Raw genomic sequence first — 16,559 nt, forward strand, 5'->3', positions numbered from 1 at the left:
AAAGCGAACAGTGTTAGGAGCCATTAGGAGAGCGATTCTGCCTGTTACCTGTCAGAACGCCAGCATCTCAAGTTGTGGTAAGCCCACAGTGACGCGGTTCTGGTCACTCCATCTCAGAGAGAATAAAGGACAGAGAAGGAAGCATGAGGATTAGGAGTCTGAGTGGCAGCCAGGTTAGTCTGTGCCTTGAAAAACAGAGTAGTCCTGTGGCCCCTTGCAGACTAACAGACGTGTAGATAGTCTCGTGAGCGTCCGTGGGCACAGCCCACCTCATCGGCTGCGTATGGAGCAGCTTTGGTACGAGGAGCAAGACGAGGCTGTGGCTGGTTCTCTCCGGAGATGACAAAGTGGGGACACAATAGGGGCCGTTAAATCATAAATGGTTTGGAGACAGCGAGTGAGGAAGTGTTAGTTCCCCTCTGCGTATCACAAGAACCGGGGGCCACCCACGAGCTTCACAGGCTCCAGGTTTAAAGGAGGCCCCCCCCTTCTCAATGCACAGGCGACCTGGCTGGCAGGGGATGTTGTGAAAGGCAAAATACACCTGGGTTACAAATGCATTGGCTACATTCATGGAGGATTGGTCCTTCAGTGGCTGTTAGCCCGGATGGTCAGGGTCACAACAACCCCTGTCGCTGGCTGCCCCTACATCTGAGTGTCAAGCTGGGCCTGGCTGACCGAGGATGGGTCACTGGGTGATTGCCTTGCTCCGTTCATTTCTGCTGACCTCCCTTGCCCTGGTCGCTGCCAAAGGACAGGGCACCGAGCCAGCTGGGCCACTGCTCTCCTCCAGCCTGGCTGTCCTGTCGTGCCTGATGAATGCGCTGCGGCTTCTTCATGGCCGTTGCTGCAGGACAGCTGGATAAAGCCCCACCGTGCCCGTTTGTGTGTGGTTTCCATCAGAATCAGTGTTCAAACCCATCCGCTATGGTAGAACCGTATTCGCACCCGACTAGAAGCCATGAAGAAAGCTAGGAAACGGGAGAACCCTGACGCTGTGCAGTTGGGACCGTCCATGGCACGTGGGGAGGAGCAACTGGCAAGGAATTAAGAAAATATAAAGTTAGGTGAAATAATGGGGGGGGGGGGAATCTTCTGATGTGCACGGGCTAGGAAGTGATCTCATTCCTTGGGACACCTGAACCTGGGCCAGAGATATCACGAGCGAAGCGGATTGGGTCCCTTTAGAATCCCCCTTGCAGACAGACGGTTCTGTGCTCAGCCAGCAAAGTAAAAGCATCCAGCGAAAGGCCAGGGAGCTCGGTAAGGAGTAGCCCTGCACTGGCTAGCTTGGGGCAAAGCCTCTGCTGTCCGGGGAACTTGGGTAGGTCAGTCAGGCCCTAGGCGTAGTTGATTGATTTGGTGTTTAAACATTTAAAGGGAAACCCACCAGCAGCATTCTGCTGAGGACTCCCTGGTTGTGTTGCCATTTGATCTGGTGCAGTGTCACTTACACTTCTGGTCTGCAGTCTGTTAGGCTCTTGCATGCACACGGTAATGCACCAGGGCTCCTGTTGAAATCAGCATCACTGTTCTTAAGCAAAATCCAGGTCAGATCTAGTGTGTTTAGCAGAATTAATAGCCCACCTCTCGTTCTCTCCATTTCCCCCAGTTTTGAAAAGCCGCTGCTGCAGCATGAGATGGAATCTAGGAGGTCCTGTCCTGTCTGGTTTCTCTCTTACTTCAGTGTTTTGTGTCATCTCTTCTGAACATTGACTCCACATCTTTACAGTATTTCTATTTGCTGGGATTGCTCTGTTTGAACGTCAGGACTTCTGGTAGAGCAAAGGGTTGCGGGGTGTGGAGCCTTTGACATCTGGGATTTCTTTTGACAAATAAACAAATATCCCACCTCTAGTTCTCTGAAACCTGCCAGCAAATGTCATGTATTGTCATAAAATGCTGGCCATGGTCCAATTCTTTCTGTTCAACCCCCTGCCGAAATCCTGGAGTTTTGTGTACTAAGAGTATGCTGCAGCTAGCATATGAATATGATCTATCATGGATGCCAACAAAGATGGGGACACAAATGTAAAACAAACCAAAGTGTAAACTTGGCCTCTCCAGTGATCGCTACAAAGCCAGACACTAGGTACATTCTGCAGGAAGGCTGCAAACCCCGTGACCTGTTTTTTGCCTCCAAAACACGTTTCTTTCTAAGCTGCCAGACATGATTATTCCATTTTAAAGACTGACCAAATGCGTAAACTAACCCTGAACAGAAGTGACTTTAAACTACCCAGAATTTAGGATTTAGGTTTTTTTCCCCAATGATAAAAGTAGCACTGATTTCATAAATAAAGTAAAGAAATTGTCCTAGCGTTAACGACCTGCAACAGTGCCAACGTCTGGCTGAGTGTGAATTCAAGCCCCCTGGAAAATGGGGGTTTAGAATGGAAACCACTAACCCTCCTAGCTGTCAGTGCCTATTAATCAGTGTGAGCAGTTTGTTTTTTCCTCTTGGGCGCATGTTTCTTTCCGATGTGACAAAAAGAACATAAGTTTCTTTCTTACAACACTGACTCTCTTTACAGTAACCTTTTGAAGAGCAAAATCCCTTTATGTGTGTTTGATACAATACATGTCGCGTCAACAGCGACTCGGTAAGATTTCTTTGATTGACTGTGTTTCCAGAAACAGGCATGGAACTCCCCGTGCCGTAGTAACACACTTGCACATTCATATCTTTTATTGGCTGGCTGCTCTTGGGAGGAAGGAAACAGAAATTAAATAGCTTTCTAGGTCCCTTTTCTAGGGACTGGCTGGAGGATTTGGGTTGATGGATGTGAGCTGGGGGTGGGTGGGTGAATGGGGACACTCTGCCTGGTGGGAATATGGTTCCATCTGGGGTGCAAAGAGGGCTCAGGTATCTACCTGCCATAGAAAACCAGAGGCTGCATATGGCTGCAAGAGGAGTTCAGTCAATACTTCCCTCAGTGTTAATGGTGTGCCCTCTTTCTGGGGGCCTGGGATTTCAAGAGCTTGTGCACAGGGCGAAGGCTTTCAGCTTGTAATCTGTGTCATGCACAGGCCTTGTGGGGATTCTGTGCCCACGGCTGTGTTGCATGCTCAGTGAATAAGGATCCCAAAATGGTTCCAACAATTTCCCCTTAAAAAAAAAAAAAAAAAAAAAGCTGCTGCAGCAGGAGGTGCTGCACAGGAGTCCCTGCCCTGTCCTGCTTGTGTTCTGCGTTCAGGGCTGAGCGTCATCTCTCCTAACCCCGCACTCCACATCTTGGCTGAACGTCTCATGGTCGCAGCTGCTGTTTGTGTTTCAATATTGCTGTGGGGCAAAGTGTGGCGCCCTTACATACGGGATTCCCTTTGCCGTTCCTTCGGTCAGTGTACCTGCTTTTGGAATGGAGTGTCTTTTGTCGACAATGGGATTCCATCTTGGGTGCAAAGGAGCCACGAAGCCGTCAGCGGGGAGAGGAGAGAGGAGGGTGTGACCTATGGCTTCGGTTGGTCTGTGTCTGGGATGTTCATTTGGTCTCTGGTTTTAGTGGTTGTGTTGGGTTTGGGGTTGTGGTGTGAAGCTGAGAGCGCTTTCCTAACAAATGGTTTCTTTGCCGGTGGCTGTGCTTGTGGGGCTGGGATGTCTCTCTCTGGGGAGTCTCTTTAATGCCAGCAGTTGATCCTCACTCATCTGCAGGCTGCGTGTGCAGCTAGGTTCTTCAATTCAATCACACCCGCATTTCCTTTACCTGCCACTCGCTTCTTCTAACCCCCCCACCCATGTGACTGTAACCTGGCAGCCCTGGTCCCAGGAGGCCTGTCCTTAGTCACAACACACAGATCACAGCATGGGCAGCAGTAACACGGGGTGTCCCAAGGAGCCACGGGCTGAATGCGAGCGGCCTGTGGGGGGTTGTAGTGTGGACGGGTGTTACTGGGAACTGGCTTAAGACCCACCATCTCCTTTTGGGAGGCCAGTGAAGAGCAGGCTACGGGCCACGACTCACATGGCCAGGCGCCTTTCTCCGCTGCTGGCACGTGCTGGTGCTGAGTGGCTTATGGCTGAGCTGGCGACTCGCATGGGCATTGGTGGGGGATGTCTGGTCTGATGCTGAAGACTTCTCAAGTGCTCCCCGCCCCACCTGCCATGGGAGGTGAGGTGCAGCGCGTTTGGTGCAGCCACATGAGGGTTTTCCACCGCTGTGCCAGCTGCATTGACTCTCTCCACCAAGGCAGCTTGGTGGGGCGCTCCGCTCCCCTTTGCGCTTGGCTCTGTGGTGTGAGCGTTCGCTCAAGTCCTGCCGAGCTCCACCAAGTTCCGGATTTCTCCCAGCTCCGCTACCATTTGCGAGGCTGTAGACAGGAGCGTTCCCACCCTCTTGTTTCTGATGTAGTGACAGGCATTGGCACTTTGGTGTCAAACCGTAATATGAGCTTTTGCTTGTTTCTCTTCTGCATAATGTCGAGTCGTTTGAATAGAACGACTCCTGGGCTCTGGTTGAGCAGCTCTCCTTGGATGAAATGTTCCTTTGATTTCCTCGTCCCTATGTGAGTTGCGCTTGCAGTCGGCGCTAGGGTAGTTGCTCTAAAGAACTGCAAAGGCTCTTTGGCAACACGAGGGCACTCGTTGGAGTGAGGTTTAATGGTCACCTGCCTGGGTGAGCGCTCTCCTTTGTGGCATGCCAGCAATAGTCTGGAGACACCCTGTCCACAAAACGAAGTTATGAACTGTAGTCTGGTTGAAATGAAGCACTCTCCGGCTCTGGGAAGATTTGAGGTCTCTCAAGGAGAAAGTGAATAGATTGTTACGTTGGGCGGGAGATGTTCTGGAATTGACATGGGACTAGCCCGTGGTATTTTGTGACTTAGCAACTCCTTGCTTCTGGAGAGAAACTCTCCCCTCCTGTGCACTGCCAGCCCGGGGTCGGCAGTGGCGTGGCACCCGAACAGCAGCAAGGCACAGGCACCGTGTCGGCTCCGCTGCTGTGTTGTGTTTGTGCGGGTGGTGGGGGGTTTGCTGATCCGCTGCCCCACTTCCCCGGGTGCTGCCCGGCATGGGGAGTTTCTGTGCGCGAGGGTTCACGGCTTGGGTCTGTCGGGGGTCCAGCAGCAAGGCACTTCGAAAGCCCAGGCCTGCAGGTGGGGCGGGGCAGTGAGCCAGGGGCTCAGGCCTGTCTTCCAGCCGAGCAGCAAAGGGGGGTGGGCACTCCTGGGCCAGCGGATGGTGGACAACTGGAGGTTGCCCCACCTGCCCCACTGTGCCCAGGCCTAGGGCCCTGACACTGGCAGCAGGCGCGGTCAGTAGGGATCCTGGCGGCAGCCTGCTGACCTGTACTCAGGTAGCGCTGCAGCCAGACTAGGGAGGTTGGCTGCACCTGGGCCACTTCCTACCATCCCTCGGCAGTGCCAGGTCCAGTTCAGGGTCGGCTGGGTGGAGGGGGCAACTCCCCCGTGTCTGGTCAGCAACAGCTGTGGCAGCAGGGGCCGGTCTCCCATCTCGGGAGCAAGCAGGAAACGTCTGACTCCTCTGGCAGCGGCAGCCCAACTGCACTTTCAGACTCACCTCTTCTACTTCCTGTCCCGCCCGCTGGCTTCCAATGGGAGCCACAAGTGAGGCCTGGCTCCTGCCCTCCGGGCTGTGGGCAACAGGCAGCCAGCCTGCCTCACTACAGTGCAGCAATTGGTGGTGTTTGAACGCGCCCTGGGGAATTACACACACACACACACACACACACACACACACACACACACACACGTCCATCTGTGTTTGAGAGACGGTTTGTGTCGTCCTCACGAGCCTCTTGGCTTCTGTCCTGAGGTGCTATTAATCGACGCGCCTTCGACTCAACAAAAAAGTCTGGCCAGAGCACACCTTACAATGTGGGCAGCGTTGGGGATGCAGCGACTGCTTGAGGAGTGCGGTGGCGTCCTTCAGAGAACTACATTGATGGGAATTCCTTTGGCCCTTGCTCTTGTTCCCCATAGTCCGTTCCCAGTCCAGCTCCCAGCTGGCGACCAACCTGAGCTACTGGGTCTGTGAGGTAAGTAAAGAATCCAGTTTCCAAATAACTTTATGTTGCTGCTTTTCTCCTTGCAGGGTCACGTGGCTTCATGCTGACCTTCTCCTCATGTTTACAAAGACAAACGTTCGGGGAAGGTGCCTTTTCTGCGCTTTGCACCAGTCCTGCTTTTTAGCCCATTCATGCCCTTTGCATCCTCCTGGGGTACATCTAAACTACATGGCTCTGTTGACGGAGCTATGTCGATTAGTTTACATGAAAAAAGGAAATGAAGCATTGATTTAAATAATCACTGCTTCATTTAAAACAAAATGGCCGCCGCAGTGTGCCGATCAGCTGATTGTCTGCACAGCGCGGCAGTCTCGACGGGGATCTGCCGACCCCAGAGCCCTTCGTCGGCAGATCCTGTAAGCTTCGTTTCATGAGGCATAAAGGATCTGCCAACGAAGAGTTCTGGCGCTGGCAGACCCCCATCTACACTGCCATGCTGTGCCAATGATCAGCTGATCGGCACACTGCGGTGGCCATTTTGATTTAAATGAAGCGACGATTATTTAAATCGCGGCTTCATTTCCCTTTGCTGTCCTGCCTAATCTACATGGCTCCGTCGACGGAGCCATGTAGTCTAGACACACCCCTGGTGCATAAGTCTTTGCAATTCTGGAGCCTTCAGTTAGTTCATGAAGTGTAGCTTGGAGACGTCATTGTCTTCCATTCTAGACCTTAATTTGGCTGGTTTTGTGAGAGATTTTCCTTGTTCTCCAAAGGTATTTCCTCTGGATGAGGGAAATCAGCCTCTAATATGTTGTTAAGCAGAAAGCCCCTGGGACCTGCTACCCTTGCCGATGTGAATCCTTCCTTTATCCTCTTATAAGAATTGAATTAACCGTTTAGAATTGTCTAAAGATCTCTCCCTGTGGGCCTGAAGTGAGCGTTCGCCTTTCATGGGATCGCCAGGGGGCAAAAGCTGCAGGAGGGTGTGAGTGGCTGTGCTGAAAAGGAGCTTACTTGTCTGGACATGACTCTGCAGCACACTTGTCTGCTGGCAGGATCTCTCCCCATGAGTGACTTTCGGAAACAGATTGCATATCTACGGCCATCAGCCGATGGGAAAATTACAGAATGGGGTCCAGATTAGAGAGCCGAGTTGCCTGACCTGGCCTCTCGCCGCCTCCTTTCTACAGCCAACTTGCACCTCCCGTGTCTAACACGGTGAAGAACACACCAAACCCTCACCGAGAGAGACGCACTTTGCCCACGGAAGCTCATGAGTCTCTACTTGGGTGCCACGGGCCCTCTCATTTGAAAAAGCTGTGTTGTGGGCACTGAATGTGACTGGAAATCTGCCCTCCGGTAGTGCGCTGTGTCGGTGGCGCCGTTGGCGCACACGCTTCTGCAGAGTCTGTTGTGCAGTCTGGGGAGAAGAGGTGCCTTTTGCTGGGGCATGTGGCTGGCGTGGGACTCCCTTCTTTGCAGAGAATCGCCCCCCTTGTCACGAAGGCATTGCATGCTGCAGCTGCACGCCTGCGCACACCATACCCGGCTCTTCTAGAAGGCTGCAGCACGAGAGGGTTGGCTGCTGAGGCCTGAGAATGGCAACACACCAAAACCAGTGGCAGAGGGGAGGAGGCTGCTCTGCCACGGAGGCACAAATATCACCCTGCCCCACGCTGTCTGCAGGCAGATGGCTGCGGTGGCCCCCATCATTCGGTAGCCGTGCTTGTCCCACTAGATTAGAGGGACCAGGTGTGTGTGTGTGTGTGTGGGGGGGGGGGGGGTGATGGCCGGGATAGGAGCAACTTCTCTTGGAGAGAGACAAGCTGACGTGGGCTCACGTGGGGCTCCGGTTAGGGGTTTGGAATGGCTTGGCCTGGAGCCCAAGTGCAGCTGTTCCAGGAATCAGTTTCTGGGCATTTGCACTAGGGATGTTACCGACTAATCGACCACCTGATAAGCATCAGCTACTTGCTTCCCCCTTGGGGAGGAGACAGGAGGAGGTGCTGGGAGGAGCCATCTTAATAGCCAGCTTCCCCCAGCACCGTCTCCCTGGTGCTGCCTGTCCCGCTGCCCCTGTCTACTTGGTGGCTCTTACTACATTTAAATGCAGAGCCATAGCGTGGGCGGCTCCTGGAGCCGGGACTGCTGGGTCTGCCCCCGCTGCGGCTCTGCAGAGTGGCCCTATCGACTACGTCATTAGCCAGGTAGCCGCAACTTAACAGCCCAGCCTGCGCTGCGTTATTGTGTCACTGCATCTGTGAAATTATGGGGTGGCCTAATCAGGACATCAGCCCCGTCCTCTCCCCTCACTCGTTGCAAGGGCCTTGCGCCCATCAATTGCAGTTTGGAAACCACGGGTCAGTGGTGGTTTGTGAAATGCGTCCTGCACTGGATTCTGGGAGAATGTATTTGTAGTGCAAACATGTGGGTTAGAAATCATTAATATGACATTCACACAGCTCTAATAAAGTACATAACACAGATCTGGCACCACCGAAATACTCAAAGGACATTAAGTATGAGTCTTAAAACCAAGAGTATTGGAAACAAGATATTTTTACGTCTCGTTTGGGAGTAATATAATTGTGTTTTGTGGCTCTAGCAGATGCTTGGGCCAGCTGGTTGGAGAGCATTGTTCCCCCCCTTAGCTCTGACACCACACAGATAAAACCTTTCTATAGAACTCTCATAAAACCCATTTTTTATAATCTCATGGTCGAAAGATCCATTTTTGTGCATACATAATATCCGGGGTTGCGCAGACTGTAGACGCTTTATTTCAGAAGCTCTGGAGAATAACCCACAACTGGCTGAGTCTAATTGGAGGCAGTAGAATATTGAGTCCGGCCTCGCTGTCCTTTCTGTCGAGCTGTGACCAGCCAAATCGCCCTGAGAGCCGGCTGTGACTGTCTGGATCTGGGTTTGGAGAGCTGATCAGTGGCGGCAGTGGAACTGTAGCGCTGAACACTTCTGAGAGCATGCGGGTGGCTGGGGTGCCAGAGCGCCATTTCCCCTGCTGTGCTGGATCGCCGGCTCCCTCGGGAGCACTGGAGGGACTGAATTGCTCATTGTTGGTGTGAAACTTACATAACGAGGCTCCACGTTTCTGTACAAGGTCCCAGGGCTGGTCAGCACCAGCCTCTAAGCGCTTAATAGACTAGATTGTTCACACGACTGCCTCGCGAGGTACAAGAGCAGACGGGAGTGTGTCTGTTGGCAGAAGCATGTTTAATTTGCGCTGGGACTGAGCCCCTGGCACCTCTCGCCTGGCAGCTCAGACCCCTGGCGGCTCAGGGCCCCGGCACCTCCGGCCTTGCTGTGTCAGTTCTGAAAAACACCAGCCCAACAAGTCCTGCTTGAGCCCCAGCACGTCTGTCGTAACAAATTAAGCACGAGCGCAAGATGAACTGGGGACTGTAGGCAGAGTTGGCTTGAGCCGATTTTCACGGCTGCTCTGCCCTAAAGAAAGTGGGAGAATGTGGCTGCCTTACACTGACTCCAATGCATCTGGGGTCACACTCTGCTGACATTTCATTTTCACACACATTGTCCTGTGTGGAATATTGTGCCAAGGAAAAGAAGAGCAGCTGGCGAGGCAGAGCGCACCGGTCAGTGCGCTGCCCTGCTCTGGGGCACGAAGGAAAGAACATTGCTGGGCGCATGCTCGCCAGACTTCGTGTTGCCAAGCTGGATCCGGGGGGAATATTTTGTTTGTGTGGTGTTTGTTGACAGTCTAATTATGCTAATTCTGTGCTGTGAATCCTCTCCTTTTCCAGAGAGTTTTGTGCTTCTGACCTTCCCAGCCTGTGCGACGTTAAGTCAACGCTGTAACGGGCTCGCCAGCGTTTTACTGAGTTAAGTCGGGTCACGGTCGAGCCTGGCGTCTCGCTGTTGAGTTATTTCATGCGTTTTGATGGGTAATTCAGCTGGAATGTTCACTGGTCCAGGCAGGGGGGAGTTTCGGAGCCTGGTGAGACGCGGAGGCCCAGTTCTTGCCCCCAGCTCAGGAAACACTGTAGCAGCGTGCTCTGTGTTTGCCTGCAAAACCCTCTCTGCCGTGCCGCCTTTATTTCTGTGCAAAGGCGCTTTTGGTGATGCTGCTTCTGTCAGGCTGAACTGTTGCAATTAGCGAGTGGCAGCCTTCCTCTTCTCCACCAAAAGCAGCTCCAGATGACGGGGCTCCAAAGAGGCTGTTTTTAATAAGGTACCAGCCAGGCCTTCTGGAAATGTTTTGAATCTGTTGCTCCCACGTGGGACGCTGAGCTGGGGAGCGTGCCGGTTTTGAAGGCAGTGTTGTGTCTTGTGTGTTGTGTCGTGTTGTGGGAGGTCCAGAACAGCTTCACAAGCTGGGGAATCTCCATGCGGCCGGCAGAGCAGAACGTGGCCTCCAGACCCAGCTGTTTCAAGCCACGTCCTCCCTCGCTGGATGCTGAACAGGGTTAGGCCTTGTCACAAGGCTGGAGCCCAGCTCGTGTGTGGCCCCTCCCCGTGGGAATGCAAGGCTCCGCATCCAGGTTGGGACTGATGTCTCTGGGTCAGGCCTGTTCGATTTGTTGTCTCCCCCCCCCGTAAGGGAGGGATCAGCGATCGGCCCCTGTGCGCTGCTCTGGAACGGCTGTCGCCGGGCAGTCCAGCAGGTGATGGGTTACCAGTGCCCGAGGAAGGCAGGTGGCAGGAGGAGATGGCTCACTTGGGGCTCAGGAAGAGCCTAGCAGGGACATTGAGTCAGGAGAGAGCTGGGTTACTTCACAGCTGCTGTGTTTAGGCCTCCCCTGATGTACCGACGAGCAAATGATCTCGAGTGTCTGTGTGGCCCGTGTGGCCCTAGTGGGGACCAGTGTTTCTGAGTTCAGGGCAGGAATGGCAGCCTGGCCTTGGCTCCGCTGGCGGCACCATGGTTGGTGCGTCTGCCTCTGCTCCGCCGGAGGAGTGTTTCTGACCTTGCGGGTTCTGGCCACGTCTTCGCTCTGCGCGGTCGTCACCGGGCCCTTTCCTAGCACTGCCGAGATCCTGTCAAGAAACTGGAGTCGAAACGGCCCCCTCCACCTGCGGGAGCACAGGGCGCCTGGAAGAGCAGTGAGCATTAGCCTGGCTCTGAACAGCCGGCTGCAGGTTTTCTGAGGCCAGGCCGGGCTTCGAGCCTGGACCGGCAGGAGTCGTGCAGCTCGGTGCTGACTGACGCTCTCCCGTGCAGCGCTGAGGCAGAGAGGCACGGACGCCCTCTGGACCGAAAAGCTGCAATGGAAATGTTCCTGGGGCGGGCTGGGATTGGAGTGCAATCCGAGGGGTGACGCGATGCCAAGATGAAGTGTCTTTGCCTTGGTGGTATTGTGCCTCGCTCGCTCTCGCTCACTTCCCACGTCCGTTTCCCCGACACTCTGGTGTGTCTGATGGTGCTTGGCCAGGGGGCTGGTGCTGCCCGTCGGAGAGAATCCGGCGGGTCACGCGGAGGGGAGGGTGCTCTCAGTGTCAGCAGTAGGGACAGACACTGGCTGGGGGCTGCTGCTTTCCTCCTTGCATATTGACAACACAAACGGTGCGCTGGAAGTGGCTGCTGGGCTCCCAGGCCTTGTTGTGAGGGCCCGTGGGCCCCGTCCAACAGCACCTGACACACACAAGCCTTTTGTCCACCCATCTCAAACTGCTCATTGGAGCCGGGCTTGCGGCACTGCTGCTCCCAGCGGCACAGAGAGGGTGATGGCACAAGTCCGTTTGGGAGGTGGGAGCAGAACACCGTTCTCCTGTCCCTCAGTCCAGCAGCTACTCAGACTTAGCCCTGCAGCTGCTCGTGCACTGGGATGTGCAGTATCCTGGGCTTTTAAAACAGCCAAAGGAAGTACTATTCATGCAGCGCATAGTCAGCCTGTGGAACTCCTCGCCGGAGGAGGTTGTGAAGACCAGGACTTAAACAGGGTTCAAAAAAGAGCTAGATAGTTTCATGGAGGTTAGGTCCATCAGTGGCTGTGAGCCAGGCTGGGCAGGGATGGTGTCCCTAGTCTCTGTTTGTCAGAGGCTTGAGTGGACGACAGGGGAGGGATCACGTGAGGATTCCGTGGTCTGTTCCCTCCCTCTGGGACACCCGGCATTGGCCGCTGTCGGCCGACAGGACCCTGGGCTGGAGGGACCTTTGGTCTGACCCCGGCTGGCTGTTCTCTTGTTATGTCCTCATGTAAGTTTCTGTGTGGGGGAAGAGGTTGTGCGGGTCTGAGCCCAGGGCAGGACACAAGCGTCTCTGGAGCTCTAGGCTTGGCACTGCCTTGGGTGGGTCCTGTGACCCTTGTGCACCACCCCACTCAGGCGGTTACATCCTCGCACTGAGACCTGTGCTGAGACAGCCTGTGGTCCGCAGAGCAAGCCCCAGCAGCTCCATTCCAGCATCATGCCCTCCTAATCCGAGTCTGCTGCTCTGTGCCCCGTTACTCCCCCACTACCCTGGCTCAGTCCCAGGCCCTACTGGGCTCATGTTGGTAGCCTCCAGCCCACCTGGGAGTGGTGCACACCCCCTCCCAGCCAGACATAGCTTCCCCCTTACACTGCAGCTTCCCGTGTTCTGCCCACTGCTTTCCTGGGGGTTTGAGTTGAGTCTGGTAGAGGCGAAGAGACCGGAGAGGAGAACTGCCTGTGACTATCCCTCCCGCCAAGAGGAGTGACTGACCCTGGAGAAGGGGCCTGGCCCTGTGGCATCAGCTCAGTTTGAAGGCAGAGTAACTTCTGGGGATGCATTTGGTTCCTGCCGTATTTCCAAGCCCAAGCCCAAGCCCATGGGCCAGCATGTTACCCTTGTGTTTTAAACGAGGGTGAAGATTCCCTTTCACATGATCCCAGGAGCTGGGGCTTTAAGAAACACGCCAAATGCAGCCAGAGCGGCTGTAAACTCGTGCGCGTAAGCAGCAGCGGTCCTGAGTCTCTTCTGCACGTTGGGAGCAGCGTTGCAAGCGCTCCTGTGCAAATTCTGATTCGAGTCAGGTGGGGTGGAGGCCGTAGACATGCGACACTGAGGAAGAAACATTAAAGTGAAGGTTCCCCCACTGGGGTGAGACCTGCCTGCCCTGGAGCTGTGGGCGTTTTTCTCTTTCTGGTTCTTGGACGTTTGTGCAGTGGTGATGTGGGAAGTGCTGGCTGCCAGGAGGCCTTGAATGGCCTCTGTCATGACCATGAGGGTTTGCCAGCAGCCTGGGGACTAAGGGGGTAACTATGTCCCTTACCTAGCCAGGTATCTGCTCAGCCAATAGAAATGCTGATAGGGATTTCAAACTGGGACAAAGGAATTTGGGGGGTTTTCCCTCCTTTGTCCCTGGGCAGTTTCTCTCTAGCTACTGAGGGGGACAGACATCATGTCTGTCTCCAAGAAAAGACTCTTCACTATCTGTAAGTAGGGTAAAGTTTAGGAGCAGGGCTGGAGCAAGACTGGCTGAGGCGAGGCCTTGGCTCCGCATTCCAGCAAGACAGGTTTTCTGCCCATGGGGAGTCCACACGCTCGGCAGCAGGTCTAATGGCCGCCCTAGTGCTGCGGCGGCCGGATGCTGTAGTGAAGGATGAAGTGCTGGCCTGTATATTACTGCATAGAGCATTTCACTCCTGGCTGCCGTCTGGACACTCCCCTTGTGGTCTGGGGCTGGTGAACCTGCTCCCTGTAGAACGCTGCCCCGGATCTCCTCCCCCTCCCCAAATCATCTTGTTAACGCCCCCCAGGCCAGGGGCAGAACAGCTGCGTTGCGTGAGCAACAGACTGACAAACAGTAAAAGGAGATTTCGTTTTCCACCTTGCGTAATCTACCTGTGGCACCCAGTCACAAGGGAGTCCAGGGTTCAGGAGCTAGGGTCAGACACTGGAAAGACAATGAGAATCATCCAACATTTTATCAGACAGAATAAGGCAAAACCTCTTTCCAAGACACAGGCCACTTGCGACCTGACATGGTTACAAAGGAATTTGTCTGCACGTCGGGTATTGCATAATTGTCCACTAGGAGGTTTGTTGCCCCTCCCCCACCACACCCCACCCCACCCCACCTGCCGCATGTATGGAATGATCCAATATGGCAGTTCCTATACTTTGACAAAACAGGAGGGGAGTGGATTGGAATGGTGCATTCAAAGGTGGGGAGGGACTTAGCTGGTGCTCTGTGGAAGTGCTGTGAGTTCAGTCTAGGACCTTCCTCTATAAAATATGCATGTGCCTGATACTGCGCCAGAGTTGGAGTTTGGAGTCTTCTAATGGAAAGCCGATGCGTGATTCCTGTTCAGCACCTTTCTGGGGGGCTTCAGGACATTGATTTGGTGTTGTGTTGTAACGTCAAGTTCCGGAACCAGACATCCCAGAACCATCTGAACGTAACGTGCAGGCTGCCAAATTCCCGTCAACGAGTCGGTTCTGATCTGCAAGTAATGGTGCCTGCAAGTGGGAGCAATGACTTAGTGATGTCACTCACTGGTTTTCCGTGGAAATGATTAATAAATCTGTGACTATCTGCAGTGATGTTGTGCGTATAAATATTTAATTCACCTTCAGGTGCCTACGTTCCCATCGTCGTGCCCTTAGCTTTCTGGCCGGCACGGCGCTCAGAGCAGCTGCACAGGAGTTGGTGTTATCAAGGCTTTCTCTGGTGTGGGAGAGGTTAATGTATTTCTCCCTTTTCCTTTTAATCTTTACGCAGTTCGGCTTTGGGGGCTTTGGACTTGGTGTGGAAGCCGGCAAAGCACAAAGTTCTCCTGCCGGGTTGAAAGATTTATAAGTGGCTCTGTCTCTGGCAGAGGCTTCACTAGCACGTGACATTGTGACTGGGACTAAGTGAAGAGACCTCTTGCCTGCTTCTGGTTTTAAATTACATGAGACCTTTGTGATTCCTGGAATTACTAGTCTGCCCCAGCCTGTTACCCACAGCTCCTGGCTGCTGCAGTGAGTTCCCCGTGGTGAGTTTGGGAGCTGCAGGGAGCTCACCTGCAGGACCTGGGCACCACAGCTCCCGGTATTTGCGAATGTCGCCATTTGCAGTAGATGCAGGAATACATCCACCGCGAACGGTTCCTGGAAAGGCACTTGGGGTAGGAAGCCATTTCTCATGTGCTCTGTTTTAAAGACTGGAATATTTTGGTCCTCTCTAGCCATCTGCCCTTTCCAGCCCACAGTAGTGTGCCAAGAAGGCTTTTCCAACTGGAAAAGTCAAGGATCTAGCAGCAAAGGTGGGATGAAAAGTGTCCGACTTGAGGGCAGAGCAGATTTAGAGAAGTTTTGTTTTGTGAAACTTTCAACTCTCCAAAATTACGATGCAAGTTAATTCTTTTTTGCACATTTTTCTTTTTCAGGAAATTGCAGCTTATTTAATAACATTTGAAAAGCACGAAGAATGGCTAACGACTTCCCCTAAAACAAGGTAACATTGTGAATATTGCAGCTTGTGAAAATGTACATTGGTTTGTTTTCGCTGATTACTTGACTTGCTAATCAATTCATTGGGCGCAAAATGAAAACTCCAAGGCATGCTTGATAGTTTGTGACACGGATATCTCATTAATTGACTTAATGAGTGTTTTATTGAATGAAATCAGATTGATTAAAAATAGAACTCCAGAAATCTTGACAGGTAAAAGTTTTAACCTGATGATTTAACATTTAATTGTATTCTTTCAGATGAATGCATTTAAAAGGATTTGTTGAGTGAAAGTTGTAGGCTATTTATCTTGACACTGCTCTGTCAACACAACTTTTGTCGTTCACAGGTTCTTAAACCTATCTCCTCCCTCTCCTAAAGACAAAAGTTTTGCCATGGCAAGTGTCTGCATAAACAGCTTGTTGTTGGCAAGAAATGATTTCTCGCTGACAATGCGAAGCCCACTGCTAAGAGGTGGAAGTATTTTGTCTGTAAGAATGCCAACATAAAGCGTTTATATCGCCTGACTTGTAGGGTATGCCTACACTTGTATTTAATACTTCTTGGCATGTCTCTTGTTGGGGTTAAGTGTCTGGTGGCAAGGAGATCCCCAAAAGCCAAATTAGCAGGCACGTTTGCAGTGTGTTAAGCTGTAAATGTCATGTATTCTTCCAACTACCAAACATGTTTATCTTCTGCAACCTGCCTGGAATTGGTGCAGTAAATTTAAAGACTACAGATGTTTTCCTGTCGTGGAATCTTGAAGATCATTTTATTATGTTGAGACCTGAAGTTACAGGAGGTGTGGCTGGAAACAAAAAATGGAATTTGTGTTTACAGAGAATGTAAGAAGTTTGGGGGTGTTATTGAAAATCCCATTTTTGCTTTTTCTAACTCTCAGCCTCTTTCTCACGGCCGGTGAATGGGGACAGTGTGGTAGTCAGAAGGGGTCTAGTGCAGCAGGCCGTGCCGAAGTGCTAAGTCTTTCTTGCTGCGTAACTGGGAAAAGCTCAGCCCCTGTTCACAACGAGACTGGTGTAAGAACACGTCTTCGGGGGAATAATCATCTATTCAGATTTGTAGTTCAGGCCTCGCCTGCCCCCAAATAATACAAAGAACTCGAATGATTTTCCTGAGGGGAGCCTCTGAATTCCACGGTGCTGATGACTGCATGGAGAGCAGAGAGGCGAGGCCTCGGTGTAGACGAAGCGCTGGA

The 16,559-nt window shown here is 52.8% G+C and overlaps 1 protein-coding gene across 1 annotated transcript in view; it reads left to right on the forward strand.

Annotated features, from left to right (window-relative positions):
- Window positions 1–16,559, forward strand: part of CAMTA1 (calmodulin binding transcription activator 1) — a 903,169-nt gene that overhangs the window by 153,610 nt on the left and 733,000 nt on the right. The window contains 1 exon segment of the mRNA XM_075906418.1: window positions 15,279–15,346. The gene's annotated coding sequence lies outside the window, so the exon portion shown is untranslated.

This window comes from Pelodiscus sinensis, chromosome 23 (assembly GCF_049634645.1).
Source record: "Pelodiscus sinensis isolate JC-2024 chromosome 23, ASM4963464v1, whole genome shotgun sequence".
NCBI lineage: Eukaryota > Metazoa > Chordata > Testudines > Trionychidae > Pelodiscus > Pelodiscus sinensis.